General features: G+C 35.8%; 1 protein-coding gene across 5 annotated transcripts in view; it reads left to right on the top strand.

Moving 5' to 3' along the window:
• LINGO2 (leucine rich repeat and Ig domain containing 2) overlaps positions 1–24031 on the top strand; it is a 1524944-nt gene that overhangs the window by 619239 nt on the left and 881674 nt on the right. The gene's annotated exons all lie outside the window — the stretch shown is intronic.

Below are 24031 nucleotides of genomic sequence, written 5' to 3'. Positions count from 1 at the left end.
CCCTGGTGGCTCAGAGGTTAAAGCGTCTGCCTCCAATGCGGGAAACCCAGGTTTGATCCCTAGGTCGGGAAGATCCCCTGGAGAAGGAAATGGCAACCCACTCCAGTATTCTTGCCTGGAGAATCCCATGGACGGAGGAGCTTGGTAGGCTACAGTCCATGGGGTCGCAAAGAGTTGGACACGACTGAGTGACTTCACTTCACTTTAATTAAGTGGTTCCTCTGGCTTGTTAGCTCTAAAGTGACTGGGGGAAGTTACTGACATATTGACAACCACTTCTATGCGTATGCATTTTCCTCTGTAAAACTATTATATGTATTATGTTTTTCAGACAGTCTGTTCTCTGTTTTTGTTTGATTAAAGTCATCTTGTTTCTTTAAATACTATGTTAACATGTTCACGTGTTACACATAAAATTTAACGGCTAAAGATATTTTCTTTATTAGTATTTATGACTTAGGTAGTTGTGTTGGAGGTATATTATTATTAATTTAAAGTGGTAGTTGAGTTACATCTGGGCTTTTTTTTTTTGTTTTTTCATTAATTCTGGAGGGTATACCTAAATACACATTTGCTCACCCTATAGTTTACAAAATTACAGCTACCAAAGTAGAAACTACTTCAGTGGTTTGACTATTTATAATGTGGATTACTTTCTTTTCCTTGGAGGAGGTTATTAGTTTTTCTACTTTGTCTTTCTCTACTAGTGGTCTGTCATCAAGCATCACAGCAAGAATTTTATTTTTATTATTTGTTTTATTTTTGTTTTCAGTTATAAGAGATTAAATTAAAACATTTGCAATCACTGCTTTCTTTTCACCACCTGAGATTATGGAGAAGGGAATTAGAATTCCAGGGGTGCCCAGGAAGACAAGGTTTGGCTAATAACTATTAAGAAAACCTCATTTAATATAACTAAAGGGAGATGTATGGGGCTACTCACTTTTGTCCTCATGAAGACCAAGAAATGAAGAAAAGAACATTTTCACCTGAAAAATGAGTTTCTAAGAAAGGGAATATGCCTGCTTCTGCACTGTTTCACATGTCTGTCAAACAAACAATAATAGTAAAGACAGAATGACTTGTATGTAAATGGTTTATCCAATTACAAATGGCAGAAACAAACACAAACATAAACACATAAGTCTAGGATGGTGTTTTGGTTTCTAAATGAAATACATTTTCTATGCATTCAAATAGAAATTTAAATTAGAAATAGAAATACATTTCAAGGCATAATAGGAAAGAAATTAAATATACATAAAATAGACTAAATCGTTCAAATTTTAAAAATCAAGACATCTTGATAAAACTTAAATCATAAACTGCATGCTGAAGCACATGGCTCAGTGTTTTACAAGGGGCTCCATTATGTTAACTTGGATGAGCTAAGAGGCAAAGAATGAGCAGTCATGTGAAGAGGATTAGGGGAAATTGCTCGTCTGTACAGCACAAAACTGTCCGTCATTCACAGGGCCCTTCCAATCAAAGAGAACATTTAATGGCATTTATAATATGGTAAATTTGACATGATTTGAAGACACTGTGAAATATTTCTTCTTTGAATATTTTTATAGTATAGCCTTTCATAGTTTCTTTAGTCAGTTCAAGTAATCCTGGTAAGTTAATATCTTGTTTTCTGGTTGAATTTATGTGAAAGTCTACCATCTATTACTTCTCGGGAACCTGAAGAACACAGGCTGTCTTCAGATATACTTTGATAGTAGATAGAAGGTGGTTTTATTCTTTCAGCAATAGAAGGAGAAATACATACAATTCACTTGTTATTAATATTTCATTTAATGTTGATGTGGTTTTTAAAAACATCCAAACCATATGGAAATTTGTACTGAGAACTTTCATTTTAACAGAAGTTTAAAACAGGTATCATAAGCAGAATGAAAGGACAGAGCCCACATATTCTAGAGACTTTTTCTAACAAATAAGCTCACTTTCACTTCCACTTTCAGCCCCTTACTCCCAAACCCTGACTCTTTTTCCTTTGTCCACAATCTTCATCTAAAGTTGACAGATGGAAATTTTAACTTTGCCTCCCTCACTCCCACAGGTAATGAACTATGCACCTATTTGTTATTGCTAATGTTTATTTCCTGAAAAGTTTAGGTGAATTTTTAAAAATTATTTTCCTCTTTCTAAATATCAGAATATGTATGTGTATGTATATCAGTATTGGTTAAGAGTGAGATAAATTATGAATATAGCAGAGATATTTTATGTTGTTCGCAGAAGCATCTATTCAAGTTTAGAAATTAAATGTATCCAGTGTGATAGCCAGCGTGCAGTTAGAATGTGAATGAAATTAATAGGCACATTGAACAGAGAAGGGTCTGTAAAATAGGTTAGCTCAGAATGGGAATAGAAGACTCCCAACTGAGAACTGAATACACAAATTAAAGAAGGACAGTGATAAACTCAAAGATAACTGCCCTGAGCAAATATAATAATGAGGGAACCTATAAATTGCAAGAATTATATATGCCTTTTTTAAAGAAGATATGGGGGTATTGTTTGATTTACAATGCTATATTAGTTTCAGGTGTACAGCAAAGTGAATTAGTTATACATATATATCTAGGGGCTTCCCAGGTGACGCTAGTGGTCAAGAACCTGCTTACGAATGCAGGAGACTTAAGACATGCGGGTTGGATCCCTGGGTTGGAGAGATCCCCTGGAGGAGGGCATGTCAATCCACTGCAGTATTCTTGCCTGGAGAATCCCAGAGACAGAGGAGCCTAGCAGGCTACAGTCCGTAGAGTCGCACAGAGTTGGACACGACTGAAGTGACTTAGCACACACACACGCACATACATATATCTGGGCCTTCCGGGTGGCTCAGCGGTAAAGAATCAGCCTGCCAGTGTGGGAGACAGGACAGAAGCCGTGGGCCTGATCCCTGGGTCACGAAGATCCTCTGGAAGAGAAAATGGCAACCTACACTAGTATTCCTTTCTGGAAAATCCCGAGGACAGAGGAGCCTGGCAGTTCAGCAGTTCATGGGGTCACTGAGTGAGACATGACTTAGTGACTAAACAGCAACAGCAGCGGCATACATACATCCTCTCTTCTTTACATTCTCCAGTTCTGAAACGCTGTTGTTTTTGTTTTCATTTTATTAGTTTTCCTTTGTTGTACAAATCTTTTAATTAGGTTCCAGAGACTGATCCAAGAAAATATTGCTACAACTTTTGTCAAAGAGGGGAGGTTTTTGCCTATCTTCTCTTCTAGAAGTTTTATGGTACTTTGTCTAACATTTAAGTCTTTAAACCATTTTAATTACATTTTTATGTATGATTTGAGGGAATGTTCTAATTTCATTATTTTACATATGACTAACCAGCTTTCTAATCATTACTTGTTGAAGAGACAGTTTTTCCTTTACTGCCTATTTCTTGCCTTCCTCATGATAGATTAATTGACCATAGTTATGTGGGTTTATTTGGGACTCTGTTCTCTTTCATTGATCTGTTAATATATATCCATTTTCCCCCCAATACCACACTATTTTGAGTATAGCTTTGCAGTATTGTCTGACATCTTGGAGAGTTATACCTCCAGCTTTGTTCTTTTATCTCATGATTCCTTTTCAATTCTGATCTTTAGTGGTTTCATATAAAGTTTGGACTTTTTTTTCTATTTCTCTTAAAATATCCTGAGTATTTTGATAGGGATTGCATTAAATCTGTAGATTGCTTTGAGTAATATGGCTATATTAATAATATTGATTATTATAATACAAGAGCATAGTATATCTTTTCATTCTTTTGAATCATCTTCAGTTTCCCTCATCAGTGTTTTATAATTTTCAGCATATAGGCCTTTGCCTACTTCATTAATTTTAATGATGGATATTTTTTGATATGTGATTTTAAGCAGGATTTTATTTTACTTTCTCATTCTGATGTTTTCATTATTAGTATATAGGAACACAATATATTTCTGTGTATTAATCTTGTGTCCTGCAACCTTGCTTAATTTATCTATTAGTTCTACCAGTTTTTGAGTGGAGACTTTAGGATTCTCTATGTAGAGTATTATATCATTTACAAATAGTAATAACTTTACTTATTCCCTTCTAATTTGGATACCCTTTTTTTTTTCCTTGCCTGATTACTGTGTCTAGGACTTCCAATAGTATGTAAAAGAGAACTAGTGAGAGAGGCATCCTTGTCTTGTTTTTGAATTTATTGGGAAGTTTTCAACTTTTCCCTACTGAGTGTTATGTTGGCTATAGGTTTGCCATAAATGGCCTTTATTATGTTGAGATATGTTCCCTCTATAGCCACTTTGATGGGAGTTTTTTGTCATGAACGACTGTTGAATTTGTTAAATGTTTATTCTGTATCTGTTGAGATGATCATGTGGTTTTTATCTTTCCTTTTGTTGGTGTTGTGTATCACATTTATTGATTTTCTTTAAACTTTTTATTTTGTATTGGTATATAGCCAGTTAACAATGTTATGACAATTTCAGGTGAACAGTGAAGCTATACATATGCATGTATCCATTCTCCCGCAAGCTCCCCTCCCATCCAGGCCACCACACAACACTGAGCAGAGTTTCCTGTGCTATACGGTATGTCACTGTCAGCTTTAGACATAGCAGTATGTATGTGTCCATCCCAAACTTCCCAGCTATCCCTGCTTCCATCCACCTCCAGCAACCATGAGTTCATATTCTGAGTCTGTGCGTATCTTTCTGTTCTGTGACTAAGTTCATTTGTTTCATCTCTTTTTAGATTCCACATATAAAGGGTGTCATATGGTATTTCTCCTCTGTCTGACTTGCTTCACTGAGGACGACAGTCTCTAGGTCTATGTGTTGAGCGCTTCTGGTAACCCTGGAATAAATCCAACTTAATCATGCTGTGTGATCCATTTTATGTATTGTTGGATTAGGTTTGCTAATGTTTTCTTAATTTAAGATGATTTCTATAAAGAAATTTTATTTAGAAAAAATGTAGAATTTCTTCAGGGATTGTTGGTTTTGGCTTGTCTCCCAGTGGTAGTAGTGCAGCTTGGAGGATGCAGTCTTGATCTAGGAATACTTTAATGATGAATTTTTCCAATGAGGCAGAGGGTGGAAGTGTTGGCATTATTACCTTGAAGAAAGTGAAATAAGTAGGCTGTCTTCAGAGCTGAAGTTGAGAGAGAAATTCAGGAGTATGTGGGTCAAAATATTTAAGCCCTCATTTCCTTTCTGAGCATGTTGAGGTTTAATCTTCCTGGAATAATTCTATTTTAATAGAATAGAATATCAACTAGGATATCAACTTGAAGTCAACTGTTTACTCAGTTTTAGTTCATCTGTATTCAAAGGCTGAGAAAGTGAACCTCAAGATTCTTTTCAGCTCCCCAAATCTATGAATTTCACCTATCTGACATGTTTCCAATAATGAAGCAGAATGTTTTAGTGGTTGCAGTCTCAAACCCGGTGTAGCATTCCTAGTTTCCACTTACTGCATCTGTCACTTTGGAAATTTAGGGGAGGTTTCTGAGGCTTTAATAATTATGAAAATAGGATTATGAAACTACTGCTTATGGTGTGATATTGCTATTGAGGTTTCATGTATTAATGATGGCACAAAGAATGACTTAACGTCAACCATTGCTAACTATATGCTTTGCCATTTCACTGTTCTTGAGTTAGAGCCCAACAGTTAGTTACCCAGGAGTACATTTTACAGCATGGATTAAAGTTGAATATTTTATGGGTACCTTGTTTATTATCTTTTTAATAATTTAGGATTATGATTAGGATAACGTATTGACCTTTCAATAAGAAAGTTCATGTATTGGGTTAGATCAGCATTTTTCCTGAGAAAAGTCCAGATGTTGGCTACAAATATTCCCTTTTGTACTTCTCTGCATAGATACAGTGGTAGCCTGTCCACATAAGTCTACTGCTTTAGGCATCTAAGAAGATGCCAAAATTATGCATGTTTTAAAACCTAAGGATATGTTTCAATTAGTAACATCAAATAAGTATAATCTGTTACTTATCATACAATATATACACCACAATTTTTCCCAGCCAGTATTAATCAGCAAGATAGTAGCAAGAAATAACATTGAAGGAGGATTGCCTGAATGATCTGAATATTTTTCATTCATAAATATAGCTGTAATTTTATCAGTGGATTAAATAAGACTGTTAAAATCTTTGTATTCACTCTAGAGAAGGTCACTAAATTGAATCAATACAATCAATCTATACCGATTTGTGTTAATAGATGTCAGAAACCTATGCTTACATTTATTGTGGTAATGTTACTCATGGTATGGTTCTTCTTCATTCTGTGTAGAGTGTCTCCAATAACGAGACGGTGCAACACACTTCCCCCCAGTTTCAGCACTCCAGACTGGGAGTAGGGTTTCTCCTGGCAACTTGTTTATTTTTAGCTTATCGTTCCAGTAGATCATGTAATAGATCTATCTGAAGGTCCTTGTAGGATGCTAGGAAGCTTATAATTGATTCTGTTTCATGTGTCAGTGAGTGAATAGGATTGAATGGCATAAATGGTATGAAGCACAACTGCCTTTGATCAGTCTGAGCAGGAATACCATGTGTTTTATTTGGTTCTAGAGTAGGTTTGGTCAGGATGCCATCTTGTCTTCTTTCAGTGTTTATATTATGGGGGTGTTGTGAATGTTAACCAAGATAATCACTTAATATATTAATACATATTCTTGGTAAATATTAGCTATGGCTAATATTGATATCAGAAGTTCCCAAGAAACAGCTCTTTTTCTGCTACCTTTCTTGGCTTACCAACACATACACACACACAATCATGAATGTATGTGTTCAGTTAACATTTATTGAGTGCCTAGTTTGCGTTCAGTTAACATTTATTGAGTGCCTATCATGTTCAGTTATAATTCCTATGTCTGTGAGTAAGCAATATAGATAAAATGCTTGTCCTCACAGAGCTAATGTTCTCAATGGGTGTTGTAGGGTGTGGAGTTCATTAACAATAAAAATAGGCAAAAGAAAATATTCAATAATAATAATAAGTTGGAAATAAAACAGGTTGAGAGGCTGAGGAGCCTCTTTGAATTGTGTTGTCAGAAAAGACCTAATTATAGAGGTGATATTTTAAGCTGGGTACTGAATGAAAAGGAGTTACCTATGCAATATCTGTCAGAAGAGCTTTCAGGGAGAAGGAAGATGTAAGTAAGTCCCAAGAAGAAAAGACGGTAATCTAAATGGAGATTCTAAGGTACTGTGGGATAGTCATTGATGAACATGTAGGTGTGTAGGCATGAGTCTGCCTTTATTTCACTCCAAAGGCTGAGGTCTTCCTACATGGAGAAGCTCAGTCATCTCATTAAGGCACTCTTCTCCCTCGTGGCTCAGATGGTGAAGAATCTGCCTACAATGTAGGAGACCTGCGTTCAATCCCTGGGTTGGGAAGATCCCCTGAAGGGAATGGCTACCCACTCCAGTATTCTGGCCTCAAGAATTCCATGGGCATAGGCACTGACAGGCTATAGTCCATAGGGTGGTAAACAGTCAGACACAACTGAATGACTTTCACTTCACTTCACTTCTCCTTACTATCCTATCTCTCCACATGGTAAACTGACCAAGGACTTAATCCCTAGGCAGGTCCCTCTGATCTGTCTTTTCCTTGAAGGCATCTGATCTAATCAGTGTCTACTATACAATTTGGTCTTGAATTTGAAGTAGAATAACAGAAATCTCTCAGACTTCTAACCCAAATCCCGGTTCCAACTTATCACAGTTCTGCATCTTAGCATTTAGGTCCTGAACACTGGTAATAAGAAAGTGGAGCTTTGCCCAATTGCCCATATTCCTTGTAGACAGTTCCTTTAGAAATGACATAGAAAGTAGCCCTGTGGTCTGAGAAAGAAGTCCAGTAGTCCTGGATTCCTCTAGACACTAGCTACTTGTTTTCAAGCAGGAACTAACTTTATCCCTAACATTATGGAACCCATCCATGTTAAAAAAAAAAAGGTATTTTTATCTTATACCAAAAACAACTTAGTTAGCCATCTCAAGCCTAAGCCATCTCTGCTTAGGAATAAGCAGAATGCAGCATACTCTCTCAATGTAAGTATTTAATTTCTTACTTCTGTTTTCCAAATATCTCATATTACCTAGTTATGGTAGCATTTTGCTTCTTGTGAATATCAGAGTCCCACTTATTTCAATAAGGTACTTCCATACCTCAGTTCTCTTATTGTTTATCAGTTCAGACATAATCTCAAATGGATTCTTTCAGAAGTATTGGTTCACTTTTGCACTTATCTCACCCCTATACTGTTCTTCAGGCATCCTGTGGGTTAAATAGTTGATTCCTTCATGACTCAGTAGTTAGCTTCAGTGAATAGCAGACAGGGGAAGAGAAAGGAACTAAATTTAAGAATGACTTTTTAAATGCTTTACATTTTCTCTCTGTACCCATATGTTTTGTCAACGATCAGTGTTTTATTGCAAAAAAAGTGAAAGTATTGGGTTTGGCCAAAAAGTCCGTGTGGATTTCTCATTTTACAGAAAAACCTGGATGAACTTTTTGGCCAACCCAATATTAATAGCTGTTTTGTAGATTTGAAGGCAAGAAACTTATTTCAGCATTTGATTTGCATCCTCTTCATGGCCCTTCCCAACCTTTTGCTCAGAGTTGAGGTGCATTGAATCAGTTTTGCATGTACCGCATGCCTTTCCCACAGGGCATGGTAAATAGCTAATCAAAACACGACTGCACCTCAGCACACTTAGATCAGCATCAGTTTGTCACCAGAAATGCTTAGTCACTCAGTAGTGTCTGACTCTTTACAACCCCACCGACTGTAGCCCACCAGGTTCCTCTGTCCATGGGGATTCTCCATGCAAGAATACTGGAATGCATTGCCATTCCCTTCTCCACACCAGAAAGGAGGCTTGAAATGAATTTAAGTACTTGTATTTTCTGACTGATAGATAACATGTCTGCCCTATGTTTATCACCTTATCTTCCCAGCTACAGAAGATAATAGTGAAAATAGTAAGGGTCCTGGGAACCCTTACATACCTACCCTCAATATGTGAAGTTCTGTTAGTGTTTTTATACTGCAACTCCATGAAAATACTGTCTTCCGAGGAAAAATCCATTTTCATTCAGAATGTTGGAAATCAAAATCTTCGTCCACCAAGTAAACCAACGTTTAAATGAAAATGGATGTCAGTGAAAATAAGAGAACATCATTTTTGTATCAGTATTTTTGCAACAGCTTTTATAACACTGTGCCAGGCATTAAGTACTTTGTGTTTACTTTATTAATCCCCATAATAGCCTTGTGAAAATAACATTATCATTAGCCTCATTCTGTAGATGGAAAAACTGAGGACTCAAGAGATTAACTTGCTCACAAGCTAACAGCTGATAAATAAAATACAATATGTTACCTAACAAGATGCACTTATCAATAGAGGCCTACGACAAAAAACTATTTCTTGAGAGGTTATAGTTCGCAGTAATAATAATGTAGTCATTGCAGAATTAAAAATGGTTCTCTTGATAGTCTCTCCTCAAAATTTCCTGTCACTTGATAGAATGCATGAGGACAAATGACTTTAAAGATTGTTAAGAAAAAGTTTACAATAAGAAGTTAAGTCTATATGAAGAAAACTTTACAGAAAGTACTTTTTAAAAATATATTAATTCCTTTTGCTTGGAGACCAAATAATTTTACCACCCAAGTCTTAATTTCCCCCTAAGAAGTGAGCTTAATCTCAGCAAGCCTCTGGTAAACCTATTTACACTGAGCTTCCCTTTAGATTCTCATTACATTTTGCCCTACTATTGTGTGACACTTAGCATCCTTGGAATCTTTTTAAGACTCTGAGTGCATGCTCTACATGTAATTTACAATAGCATGAAAAAACAAGTGCAAGACCTAATTAATTCACCAATCAGCTGTCAGAACCTGTGCTCTTTTTTCCTAGTTTACTGTCAAGTTCCCTGTGGGAGAATCAGTATTCTGAAAGTGCCATTTCCATTATGCTGTGTGGTGTTAGAGAAAAGCACTAAGTTATGCTGCTTGTTCATGGAAAATGTGCCATCCTCATGAGTGCCTTGATGACTTTGTTAAAAATACCTTCTGCCACCCCTGTCCTCTTGTTCTTATGAATATGGTGGCTCTGCAGTACAGCTGGTTTTCACAGTGCTATAAATTAAGAGAAGGGAGATCAGCCTACCTCAACTTCAAACCTGTGCATTTTCCCTTGAGTTTTTCCATTTTCTTAAGAAACTTTATCCTATTTGATATATTTTTTTAAAGTAATTTAAAATCCATCTACTCAGATTTGATCATTTTTGAGGACTTTTTTGTCTCAAATATTCCAAAATGGGGACATCTTATTCATAATAGAAATATCTGTTTCATGAATTTATAAAAGTATAATCCAGTAAATATGTTTTACAAGTACTTTCAGAAAAAAAAGAAATATAGGGAAGAAATAAAAAATACTTGTAGAATTGTAAATTAGTTTTATTTTATGATTAATATCTTCTTTCATGATTGCATGATTGAGGGTTTTTGGTTTTGTTTTTTTTTTTTTCTCTGAGTAACAAACTACCCCCAAACTCACTTGCTTATTAACTTGATGATCATTTGATTATTTCTCACAGGACTTTTGGTCAGTGGGTAGTTTCGCTGATCCCAGGCTCTACTTACTTCAAATGAACTTGCTCATACAGAGGAGGGCAGCAGTGGGTAGACCACGCTGACTAGTCTCGGATGGCTTTCCTCACTGACTTTCACAATTTTCTGGCTGAGGTGCTAGGTTGACTGGGCCACTTGTCTCTCATCAAACGATTGATTAACTTGGATAAATTCGCACAGTGGATAGCAGGGTTTTAAAAGAAAGCAGCCTTCAAGGTGTCTCAAGGCCAGTGCTTAAAAATGACCCAATATGGTTTTACTCTTGGCCAAAGCAAGTTATTAGGTCAGACCAGATACAAGCGGTGGACAAATGGATTCCACCTCTTGATGACAGTAGCTGTAAAATAACAATGCAAAGAGTGTGGATATAGGGAGGAGTGAAAAACTGAGGCATTATTGCAATCTGCCATAGCTCAGCTATCTAGCAGAACTTAATGGTTATCTAGACCTGACCTATGTTTTTTGTTTGCTTGCACTGTTTCTAATCAGGCTGGTTCCCCAATCAGATATTTCTTATCAATCGGACAGCTCAATCTAGCATCAGAAGAGTAATACAAAACATCCTATATCCACCCAGAATCTTTTATTTCTGATGTTGCCCCTTTGTTTTTATTAAATATCTAGAAATATGAAAAATGGTAATAGTATATTGAGGTATAAAGAAAACTATAAAGTGTACAATGCCATGTTCACCATTCTGTGTAAGAAAAATGTTAACAATATTCTAAAATAAGGCCTCTATTTTCACCAATCCAATCTCTTTTTCCTTATTTCCTCAGAGATCATCTCTGTTCTGAATTTTTTTTTAATCATTCTTTTGCTTTTTATTATGGTTTTAGGATAAATTTTTATCAGTGTATATTCGTTGTGGGACATATATACATTTTTGATTATACAGAAATGGAATCATATTGCCTCATTGCCACAGTTAGCCACTGTTTTGAATTTTATAGTAGCTCAAGTATTTAGTCTATTTATACTAACACAAATGTTCATTTTTTAATATTTTCAACATTATTTTGAGTTTTTTCTACTTTCATGCTTTCTATTTCTTAATTATTTTAAATTGATTAGTTATTCTCATTTATATTTCTCTGTATTAGTTAGTACAATGGTTGCATTCTCTTTTCTAGTCTTTAATGATTTAGAAATGTTAATGTGAAGTTTGATCTTTACTCAAAGTCTCAACAATATAACGGCTTGGAATAACATAACTACAATCAATCTCCTTTCATTTTGTGTGTAATTTTCATGGATTTTAGTTATATTGCAATTTTTAGTCCAAATGAGTTTTATTTTTATTTCACGTAGATGAGAATGTTGCTCATTTTGTTTGCATCTGTTCCTTCTTTCATCTGAGATCTTCTGAGATCACATTATTCTGTTTGAAGAACTACATTCAGAGTGTCATTTAGTAATTATCTATTGATAACAAATGCTCAGGTTTTGTTTATAAATATATGCATTTCTTTCTCATCATTGAAATGTATCTTGGTCAATATATTAGTCTAAGTTGATCGTTATTTTGCTTTAGAATATTTAATCTATTACTTTCTTGGTTTCTGGTATAAACTGCTATTATTTAGAAGTCAGTTGTCAAGCTAATTGCTTTTGTGAAGATGATCAATCTTTCCTTTCCACTACTTTTAATATTTTTTCCCTGTGTGTTTAGTGCCTTGCAGTTTTGTTGCGACATGTCCAGGTTTTGACTTTTTTTGTTTGTCTTAGATTACTTAATCTTTATATCTTTCATTAATTCTGAAAAATTGCCAGTAATTATTTATCTGTATACTCCCCCTCATCATTTTCTCTCTCCTTTCATTAAGGAAATCCAGAAAAGTAAAAAATATCTTATACTTTATTCACATTTGGGGTTCTAATATAGCCTTAATTTTTGGTCTCTGAATTTCATTTTTTAATCTTGTTTATATTGTGACATGATATCAGACAGGAATTCCCTGTGCTAGTATCTAAGTTTTTTAACTGTTAATGTGTTATCAAATTTTCACTGTAATCTCTCTCTCTCTCTTTCTGAAACATTTAAGGATGATTTGAAGTGAAAATACCTCTGAATCATAAAATGCTTCTATATAATTTTCCTATTATGAAAAAAAATCTTTTTCATAAGCATAGTATAATTATAAAAATCAGGAAGTTAATATTGATATGATACTACTAATTAATCTATAGATATTATAGTTATCTATTGCTGTGATTACTCCAAAACAGTGGCTTGTAACAGCAAATACATGTAAACTCCCCAATCAAATGGTATACATTGACAAACTGAATTTTTAAAAAGAAAGAATAAAAAACAATATCCAACTATATGTTTTCTCCAGGAGATCCACTTTAGATCTAAGGACATGCATGAGTTGAAAGTGAAATATTCCAAATCGTAACCAAAAGGGAGCAAGGATGGCTATGCTAATATCAGACAAAATAGATTTTAATAAAAGTTGTTGAAAGAGACATAAAGAAGACATTCTATAATGAAAAACAAGTCAGTTCACCAAGAAGACACAGTAATTTTATAGATATGTGCACCAAATATCAGAGCTCAATATATGAAGCAAACATGAACAGAATTGAAGGGAGAAATAGAAAGCACTAGAAGAATAGTTCGGTTCAGTTCAGTCACTCAGTCGTGTCCGACTCTTTGTGAAGAATAGTAGGAGACTTCAATGCCCATTTTCAATAATGGAAGAAAATTGTACATAAAATGAATAATGAAATAGAGGACCTGAACAATGCTATTATCTGGTGTCATCTAACAGAAATGTACAGAACACTCCACTTAAAAATGGAAGAGTATGCAATATTCATATAGATCTTTCTCCAGGATAGGCCATGTGTTAGGTCAAAAAACAAACATTGATAAGTTAGAATCCTACAAAGTGTGTTTTTCAACCACAGTGGAATGAAACTGGACATCAATATCAAAAGGAAAACTTAAAAGCCCACAAGTATGTGGAAATTAAACAAAACATTTTTAAATAACTCATAGGTCAAAGAAAAATTAGGAAATATCTTGAGACAAAAAAAAAGAAGAAGAAGAAGAAGACCAAAATTTATGGAATGCCATGAAAGCAGTGTGAAGAGGGAACGTAGCTTTAATATTAGCATTAAGAGAGAAGGAATATCTCAAATCAATAACCTAACTGTATACCTTAAAGAACTAGAAAAAGAACTAAGTAAACCCAAAGCTAGCAGATGTAAGGAAATAATAAAAGTTAGAACAGTGATAAAACAAAGAATAGAAAAATAGTAGATAAAATCAACAAAATCAAAGTTGGTTCTTAGAAAAGATTAAGAAAATTGACAAACTTTTAGCCAGACTAAGAAAAAAGAAAATAATTAGATAACTAAAATCAGAAGTGAATGATGGGAATTATTGCTGATTTTAAAGAATTTTAAAAGATTTTTTATAAAGAGTTCTGTGAGCAATTATATGACAGCAAATTGGCTAATCTTGATAAAATGGACAAATTCTAAGAAACATATAACCTATCAAGACTGAATCATGAAAAAGACAAAATCTAAATAGATCTAAAAGATTGAATTAGTAAAAAAAAAAAAAAAAACACCTGTCAAAAAAGAAAAGCCCAAGATTAGATGGATTCACTGATGAATCCTTCCAAGCATTTAAGGAAGAATTATCACCAATTCTTCTCAAATTCTTCCAAAAAATTAAAGCAGAGAAAATACTTTCAAATTTATTTTATAAATCCAGCATTACCCTAATCTCAGAGTCAGGCAAAGACATTACCCCCCCCAAAATAATATATATATATTATATATGTATATATAATATATATATATAATTCATTTATAATATTTTAAAAATGCTAGGAATGAATCTAATCAAGCAGTTAAGAAACTTTTACACAGAAAACTATAAAATGTTGCTGAAAAAAATTAAAGAATGCAAATATTACATAGAACATCATTCTGTGTTCATTGACTAGAAGATTTCATACTATTTATACCAGTACTATCCACTGAAATCTACATTTTCTATTCAATCCTTATCAAAATATCAACATTTTTTTTGTAGAAATAGAAAGATCTATCCTAAAATGCATGTAGTGTCTCAGGGGACTCTTGATAGTCAAAATGATCTTGAAAAATGAGAACAAAGGTGGAAGACATTTTTCCTGACTTTGAACTTTTTTATAGAGCTACAACTGTCAAAACCCTGATAGTGGCTTATAAACAGAAAAAATGGACCAATAATTTAGAATAGAATGTCCAAAAACAAACCTTGAAAATATATGGTTAAATGCTTTTGGACAAGAGTGCCAAGACCATTCAATGGAGAAAAGGCAGTTTTTTCAACTAATTGTCTTGAGAAAACTGGATATCCTTGTGCAAAAGAATATATTGGGGCTCTTATTCTGTACCATATGCAAATGCTAATCTGAATGGACCAAAGACCTAAATGTAAGAGCTAAAAGTATGTAACTCTTAGACAAATATATAGAACAGAAGCTTCACTACATTGGACTTGGCAATAATTTATTGGATAGGATATCAAAGCATAGATAAGAAAAAGACCAACTGACCACGTTAAAAATTGCAATCTGCTGTGTAGCAAAGGACCCTATTAACAGAATTGGCTCAAAGAGATATTTGCATACCCATGTTCATAGTAGCATTCCTAAATGCCCGTTGATGGGTGAAGGGGTACATAAATGTAGTATGTAATACATGGATTATTCAGTCTTATAAAGGAAGGAAATTCTGACATGCTCAACATAAATGAACCTCAAAGACTTCATGCTAAGTGAAGTAAGCCAGACACAAAAGGGCAAATGCTATGAATCCACTGAAGTGAGATCCCTAGAATAGTGAGAGTCATAGATAGAGAAAATAGAATGAAGAATGTCAGATCTTTGTGTAGGAGAAATGAGGAGTTATTATTTAATGGTTATGGAGTTTCAGTTGCACAAGTAAGATAAAGAGTTCCATGGATAGTGGTTGTGGCTGCACAAGAATGTACCTGTAAACTATACATTTAAAATGGCATAAATGGTAAATTTTATGTTATATTTATATAACCATAATTGAACATGAACAAAACAGAAATCCACCGTACTTTCTATCTCACAGTTTCTGTGCGTCAGGAATCAGAAGTGACTGAGTTGGATGGTTTTGGATGAGTGTCTATGTAATTGTCAAGTGCAGTCACTTAAAGGGTCTTGACGATTTATTTACATGAAGACTCACTCACAAAACTGTTGGCTGGAGGCCTTGGTTCCTCATATGTGGACCTATCCCTAGTGTTGCTTGGTGTCTTCATAATACAGTAGTTAATACCACTCCTTGTAGTGAATGACCTCAGAGAGAGTGCGAGGAGGAAGCCGTGATGCCTTTTTTAAATCTTAGAAGTGATGTCCTTTTATTTCTACCAGATACTCTTTATTAGAAGTGAGTCACTAAGTATAGCCAAGGAGGAAATAATTAGACTGGGAACAGCATCAAAGATTTGTGACTATTTCTTAAAAGTACCACAGAACAGTATTCAAGTTTTGTTCACTGTCCCAACTATGTCCTTTTATAGCGGTAGAAAGTACGTGATCCCCGGTCTTTTTTTGTGTTCTTTAATCTCAGTCTTTGTCTTTAACGGTACTGGCATTTCAGAATACAGCCAGTTCTGTACATTGTCTCTCATCAGTTTGAGTGTCTGATGTTTCCTTGTGATTGGATTCAGCTCTGCATTTGGTAGTAGTATTTCAAAGGTAATATTTTCATTGCACCATACAAGGAGGCCCACGCTGTCAACTTTTCTCATTACTGGTGGCACTAAATTTAATCATCTGGTTAAGTTGGTGACTGCTGGTTTCTCTATCATATAATTAGCATCTTTTTTGTCGTTAGTAAGATGCCCTTGAAATCCTGTTTGTTTTCCTTTGTAATTAGACACATTGAGCTTATGTGAAATAGTCATTAAATTTTAACCCACTTGCTTTAGAATAAATATTTTTGTAATTTCTTGCTGGATCATTAATGCATAAAAAAACATGTTTAATTTTGTGTTTTAATATTTTATCTAACATTTTAGGTTGTCTTCAGAATAACAGTCAGTCTGGGTATCTTTTTCACCAACTGCTAGAAACCAAAACAGTGTTTACTATTTAATACCTATTTGTACAGCCGATATTAAATCATTTAATTGCTTCTCTAAGCTTTGACCGCTGTCACTGAGCGTTGTGGTTACTACCTACTTGTTAAAATTGGGAGGCACTGCTCTCTAATTATTCACATCATATGCATGCGTGCATGAATGTTAAGTCACTTCAGTCGTGTCTGACTCTTTGTGACCCCATGGACTGCATGGGATAGACGCCATGTCTCGTCTATCCATGGGATTCTCCAGGACAGAATACTGGATTGGCTTGCCACTGCCTACTCCAAAGATTCACATCATTTGGTCCCCAAATTATCTTAAGGACCTGATGGCAAGGGTTCATAGCCTATTCCACCCTTTATCCTGATAGCAACTTGGTCAGTTGGATCACCATTACATAACAGCATTTTTACATAGCGATACATGTCTAATGATAATAATAGCTAATGGTCATTGAATGCTTACTATATTTCAACATGCAAGATGCATTTGCAAGTATTAACTCATTTATTCCTTTCAACATCTTACATATTGGATGCTATTATTATCCATGTTTTATTGACTCAGTTCAGTTTAGTTCAGTCCCTCAGTCATGTCTGACTCTGCAACCCCATGGACTTCAGCACTCCAGGCTTCCCTGTCCATCACCAACTCCTGGACCTTGCTCAAAGTCAGTGATGCCATCCAACCATCTCATCTTTTGTCATCTCCTTCTCCTCCTGCCCTCAATCTTTCCCAGCATTAAGGTCTTTTCCAAGGAGCCAGTTCTTTGTATCATGTGGCCAAAGTATTGCAACTTCAACTTCAGCATCAGTTCTTCCAATGAATATTCAGGATTGATATCCTTTAGGATTGACTTGTTTGATCTCCTTACAGCCTAAGGGATTCACAAGAGTTTTCTCCAACACCACAGTTCAAAAGCATCACTTCTTTGGTACTCAGCTAGAGAGAGTGTAATATAGTTATTAAGTCAAACTCAGGCAGTCTATCTCCAGAAGTTATACCCTTAATTGTTGTGCTGCCATAAAGAGGATTGCCTCCTGAAAATCTATGAGATATTTGTAAAACTATATAAATGTAGAATTTCTAAGACACAGAAAGCTGAAGTTAGAAGATAAAATAAACAGCATTCCTTTTATTTCCCCAGCTGTAGAAACTGATGCTTTAAAAAAAAAAGTTATCTTATTTACTACTTAGGTTAAAGTTGAGGCAAAATTTAGGCTTCCTGATGTCTAATAAATCCTGTTCACTTTCCATCATATCATATTATAAATATCTGGTAAAGTGGAAAGAAGTATATTGCACTCCATTATTTTACCAGGGGCAATGATATAACTCTATGATATCAGTTTCAAAGTTGAATTCTAAAATAAATATGATACATATGCTGTACATTAATTAAACATCAACTGCTTTTGCTTGCTTTCTTACAACACGAAAGGACATTTGGAGGAATGATTTGGATGATCAATACATTTTTGCTCAGATAATCTGTTTAGTTCAAATATTTTCTTTTGTCCTAAGTAAATATATTTGATATAATTATCTGCTCATTTGTTTAAAAGTAATCTTTGTAAATACAAATTTTAGACATACTGTGAAAAAAGTCTTTTCTGGTTATCATGTAGATATACAACTGTAAAGAAGAACTATTGTATACATACCCATTTAACCAAACATGAGTTATTTATACTATTTAGTATTGGTATAAGAAACTGATCAACTTATAAAGTGTATGTAGTTGACAGTATTCATTGACTCTTAATTTCCATGAGTCCATTGCCATTATTTTTATTACAATATTATCTTATGTTACAGTGATAATTTTAAAGTGGTACTCAAGGCATATACATATTTGACAGCTTCCTTATGACTTCCTTATGATATTTAGCTAAGAATGATTTTCACAGTGGGTATGTCATGGGCTCTGATGAATCAGAAAGGGAACCAACCATTCAGAATACCAATCTGCCAAACCGCTCAGTGGTATCCAACTCTGCAATCCCATGGACTATACAGTACATGGAATTCTCCAGGCCAGAATACTGGAGTGGGTAGCCTTCTCCAGGGGTTCTTCCCAACCCAGGGATTGAACTCCGGTCTCCCGCATTATAGGCGAATTCTTTACCAGCTGAGCCACCAGGGAAGCCAGTTTAATTAAAATTTTTAAAAAAAGAATCAAGGTCTAGGTAAGTGTGTATGATTCAGTTAGCCTTGGACAATTGGACCGTATTTTTTAATGTCCTTTTTTAAAAATTTATTTTTAATTGAAGAAAAATTGCTTTATAATATTGTTTTGGTTTCTGCTGTACAACAAATCAGGCATAATTATGTGTGTAGATTGGGCTTTAATACAAATAAATAAAGGAGTTAAAGACTATAGACCAGAAGACACTGGATATGATATGGGATTGGTGAACTTTTAGAGGTTGGAAAGGCTTGAGACCTGAATGGATGTGTCTGTATGGAAATGGATAAATACAGAGATATAATTTAGAAACTGATCAGAAGTCAGCTAAAGATGAATCTGCCTTTGAAGGTAATGGGAGACAGGCCCATTATAAATTTTAGGATAGAAAAATGAAATGATTTAAAAAGACTGTTAGTTTTTGGAAAATTAAGTTTTACTAAAATGTAACATTTAATATGGTATAACTGGGCTTACAAGTTCAATTATGCATCAAGGAGGGTTGAGTGGGGTCTGATAAGTAGGCTTGAGCCTTCAGAGAGCTCTGGTAAGAAATGTAGTGGGTGGTAGATTTAGTAGCACCTCCTTTTCTTGATTCTATTGATGGTAAGCACAGTGGAGCAGAGTAGAATCAGTAGAGGTCCCTAGAATAATTTAACTGGGACTCAGAAGCTGACAGTCTGGTAGTTAGTCTTGTCCTTCTCTTTAATAATCACATGACCCTGGTAGAGGTAATCTCTAAACCTACTAAATTCCCTGCCCTGTCCTATTCAAAAAGCACTATAACAGTATACCCTTTATAACTGTTTTTCTATAACTGTATAAGTTGACTCATTGGAAAAGACTCTGATGCTGGGAGGGATTGGGGGCAGGAGAAGAAGGGAACGACAGAGGATGAGATGGCTGGATGGCATCACTGACTCAATGGACGTGAGTCTGAGTGAACTCTGGGAGACAGTGATGGACAGGGAGGCCTAGCGTGCTGCGATTCATGGGGTTGCAAAGAGTTGGACATGACTGAGCGACTGAACTGAACTGAACTGAACTGAGATATATATATATAGATATATATAACAGTTTATATATAACAGTATACCAGTTATATCCACAGGTGATCATCAGTATACTATGGTAAAGCTGTAAAAATAGTCCTCTTTTGTATTGATACATGATTTTCAAATACAACCCATATTAGTAGAGCCTTTAAAATAGACTGATAAGCCAAAAAAGAACCCATTCTTTGCTTTATCCATAAGATTAGTATTAAAAGGAAAATACCATGACAGTGACTGCCATGACTAGGGGAAATGTACTGATAACTCCTGTCTCCTACTTGGGCTTCCATGGTGGCTCAGTGATAAAGAATCCACTCTTGGCACAGGAGACATGAGTTCAATCCCTGGATGGGGAAGATCCCCTGGAGGAGGGCATGGCAATGTACTCCAGTATTCCTGCCTGGACAACCCCATAGACAGAGGAGCCCGGCAGGCTACAGTCCATAGATTTGCAAAGAGTCGGACATGACTGAAGTGACTTAGCATGCGTGCACACCCACCTCCTACTTATAACATGTATGAATGTGCCAGTGGTATGTTCGTTTATTTTTTTGAGGTTATACAGAAGGGACTCACTAAGTAGACAAAACCAGAAAAAAGGAAACAACCAAGGAAGCAAGAACATCTGTGAAATAGAAATTTCACCAGAAAGCAGGACCTCAGAGTAACTATCCAGTTCAGTTCAGTTGCTCCGTCGTGTCCAACTCTTTGCAACCCCATGGACTGCGGCATGCCAGGCTTCCCTGTCCATCACAAACTCCCAGAGCCTACTCAAACTCATGTCCATCAACTTGGTGACGCCATCCAACCATCTCATCCTGCACTGTCCCCTTCTCTTCCTTCCTTCAATCTTTCCCAGCATTAGGGTCTTTTCCAAAGAGTCATTTCTTCAGATCAGGGGGCCAAAGTATTGGAGTTTCAGCTTCAACATCAGTCTTTCCAGTGAATATTCAGGACTGATTTCCTTTAGGATTGACTAATTGGATCTCCTTACAGTCCAAGGCGGAGAAGGTGATGGCACCCCACTCCAGTACTCTTGCCTGGAAAATCCCATGGATGGAGGAGCTTGGTAGGCTGCAGTCCATGGGGTCGCTAAGAGTTGGACATGACTGAGACTTCACTTTCACTTTTCACTTTCATGCATTGGAGAAGGAAATGGCAACCCACTCCAGTGTTCTTGCCTGAAGAATCCCAGGGACAGAGGAGCCTGGTGGGCGGCCGTCTATGGGGTCTCACAGAGTCGGACACAACTGAAGTGTCTTAGCAGTAGCAGTACAATCCAAGGGACCCTCAAAATTCTTTTCCAAAACCACAGTACAAAAGCATCAAATTTTTGGCACTGAGCTTTCTTTATAGTCCAACTCTCACATCCATACATGACTACTGGATAAACCATGGCTTTGACTAGAGGGACCTTTGTTGGTAAAGTAATGTCTCTGCTTTTTAATATGCTGTCTAGGTTGGTCATAGCTTTTCTTCCAAGAGCAAGCGTCTTTTAATTTCATGGCTGCAGTTACCATCTGCAGTGATTTTGGAGTGAATAAAATAAAGTCTGTCACTGTTTCCATTGTTTCCCCATCTATTTGCCATGAAGTGATGGGACCAGATGCCATGATCTTAGTTTTCTGAATGTTGATTGACTTTTAAGCAACTTTTTCACATTCTTCTTTCACTTTCATCACTTTAGTTCTGCTTCGCTTTCTGCCATGAGGGTGGTGTCATCTGTATATCTGAGGTTACTGATATTTCTCCTGGCAATCTTGATTCCCACTTAGCTTCATCCAGCCTAGCATTTCACATGATGTACTCTGCATATAAATTAAATAAGCAGGGTGACAATATACAACCTTGACGTATTCTTTTCCCGATTTGGAACCAGTCTGTTGTTCCATGTCCAGTTGTAACTGTTGCTTCTTGACCTGCATACAGATTCCTCAGGAGGCATGTGAGGTTGTCTGGTATTCCTATCTCTTTAAGAATTTTTCACATTTTTTTGTGATCCACATAGTCAAAGCCTTTGGCGTGTTCAATAAAGCAGATGTTTTTCTGGAACTCTCTTGCTTTTTTGATGATCCACCAGGCGTTGGCAATTTGACCTCTGGTTCCTGTGCCTTTTCTAAATTCAGCTTGAACATCTGAAAGTTGACAGTTCATGTACTGTTGAAGTCTGGCTTGGAGAATTTTGAGCGTTACTTTGCTAGCATGTGAGATGAATGGAATTCTGTGCGAGTTTGAACATTCTTTGGCGTTGCCTTTCTTTGGGATTGGAATGAAAACTGACCTTTTCCAGTTGTGTCCACTGCTGAGTTTTCCAGATTTGCTGGCATATTGAGTGCAACACTTTCACAGCATCATCTTTTAGGATTTGAAATAGCTCAACTGGGATTCCATCACCTACTCTAGCTTTGTTCGTAGTGATGTTTCCTAAGGCCCACTTGACTTTGCATTCCAGGATGTCTGGTTCTAGGTGAGTGATCACACCATCGTGATTATCTGGGTCATGAAGATCTTTTTTGTATATTTCTTCTAGGTATTCTTGCCACCTCTTCTTAATATCTTCTGTTTCTGTTAGGTCCATACCATTCCTGTCCTTTATTGTGCTCATCTTTGTATGAAGTTAAATGCAAAGGAGAAAAGGAAAGATATACCCATTTGAATGAAGATTTCCAAAGAATCTGACTTCCCTGGTGGCTCAGACGGTAAAGCATCTGCCTAAAACGTTGGAGACCCGGGTTTGATCCCTGGGTCGGGAGGATCCTCTGGAGAAGGAAATGGCACTTGACTCCAGTATTCTTGCCTGGAAAATCCCATGGACAGAGGAGCCTGGTAGACTACAGTCCATGGGGTCGCAAAGAGTCGGACAGGACTGAGCAGCTAAACTAAACTTCCAAAGAATAGCAAGGAGAGATAAGAAAGCCTTCCTCAGAGATCAGTGCAAAGAAATAGAGGAAAACAATAGAATGGCAAAGACTAGAGATCTCTTCAAGAAAATTAGAGATCCCAAGGGAACATTTCATGGGAAAATGAGCACAATAAAGGAGAGAATAACTATAGAAGTGCACATTTGCAAAATTATTAAGGAAAGTGTTGATCTTCCTGCAGAGCTTTGGCTAGTGGGATGGAGACAATTTTCTTTAAATCTGAAAGGACGTGGTGATCTTATCTGAAGTAGGGATTTCAGTCAGCCTTGGGGAATATTTATAGTTACTAAAGTATGAACGAGGGAAATGTCAAACCCCATTGCCATGTAAACAGCAGTACATTTGAGAATATGAAGGATTAAATCTTGGCATTAACCCACAAATATTGTAACTGAAGTACCTGAATAATAGGCTAACAAGCAACCAACCTTAATCCTTCAAATTAGGAAATAGAGAAGAGCCTCACCCTACATACTGCCCACTTGTCTTCTGACAGGTAGTTTATCACTATTCTCTGAAATGTTATGTTGTTTGACTTTAATTTTCACATGCAATCATATCTTAACAAATTTTTAAAAAGCAACTGCCCTCCTTCTTGCACTCAAGTAGAATGATCACATCTCCCGAAACTTTGGTATTATTTGTCGAATACTATCTACTCTTTAAATCTTTCCTCAATTGAAACATATAAACCAAACAAAAAAAATACACAGAAATATCAGTACATGTGTGTGTATACACACTAGTTACATGCAGAGAATTTACCAAATTCACCTTTTTTTTTTTTAAGAGAAATGAGACCAGTGAGCAATGTGCAGAGTGAGGTTTTAAATTTTATTGATTTAAATTTTGTGTCAAAATAATGATTATGGAAAGAGGCAATGCATTCTCATGAAAGATTTGGAACAACTGTTGAGTCTGAATTATAAGGTGAATGGATTATATAGTGTGTTTTTTAAAAAGCATATCTGGACTGAATTTATGGGGTATTTCTTTGCCTTCTTATGGAGACCAGTTTTCTCATCTTTATGTTTGAGAATAATCAATTA

The sequence above is a fragment of the Ovis aries genome, chromosome 2 (assembly GCF_016772045.2).
Source record: "Ovis aries strain OAR_USU_Benz2616 breed Rambouillet chromosome 2, ARS-UI_Ramb_v3.0, whole genome shotgun sequence".
In the NCBI taxonomy this organism is placed as follows: domain Eukaryota; kingdom Metazoa; phylum Chordata; class Mammalia; order Artiodactyla; family Bovidae; genus Ovis; species Ovis aries.
This window is presented reverse-complemented; position numbering and strand designations above follow the sequence as displayed.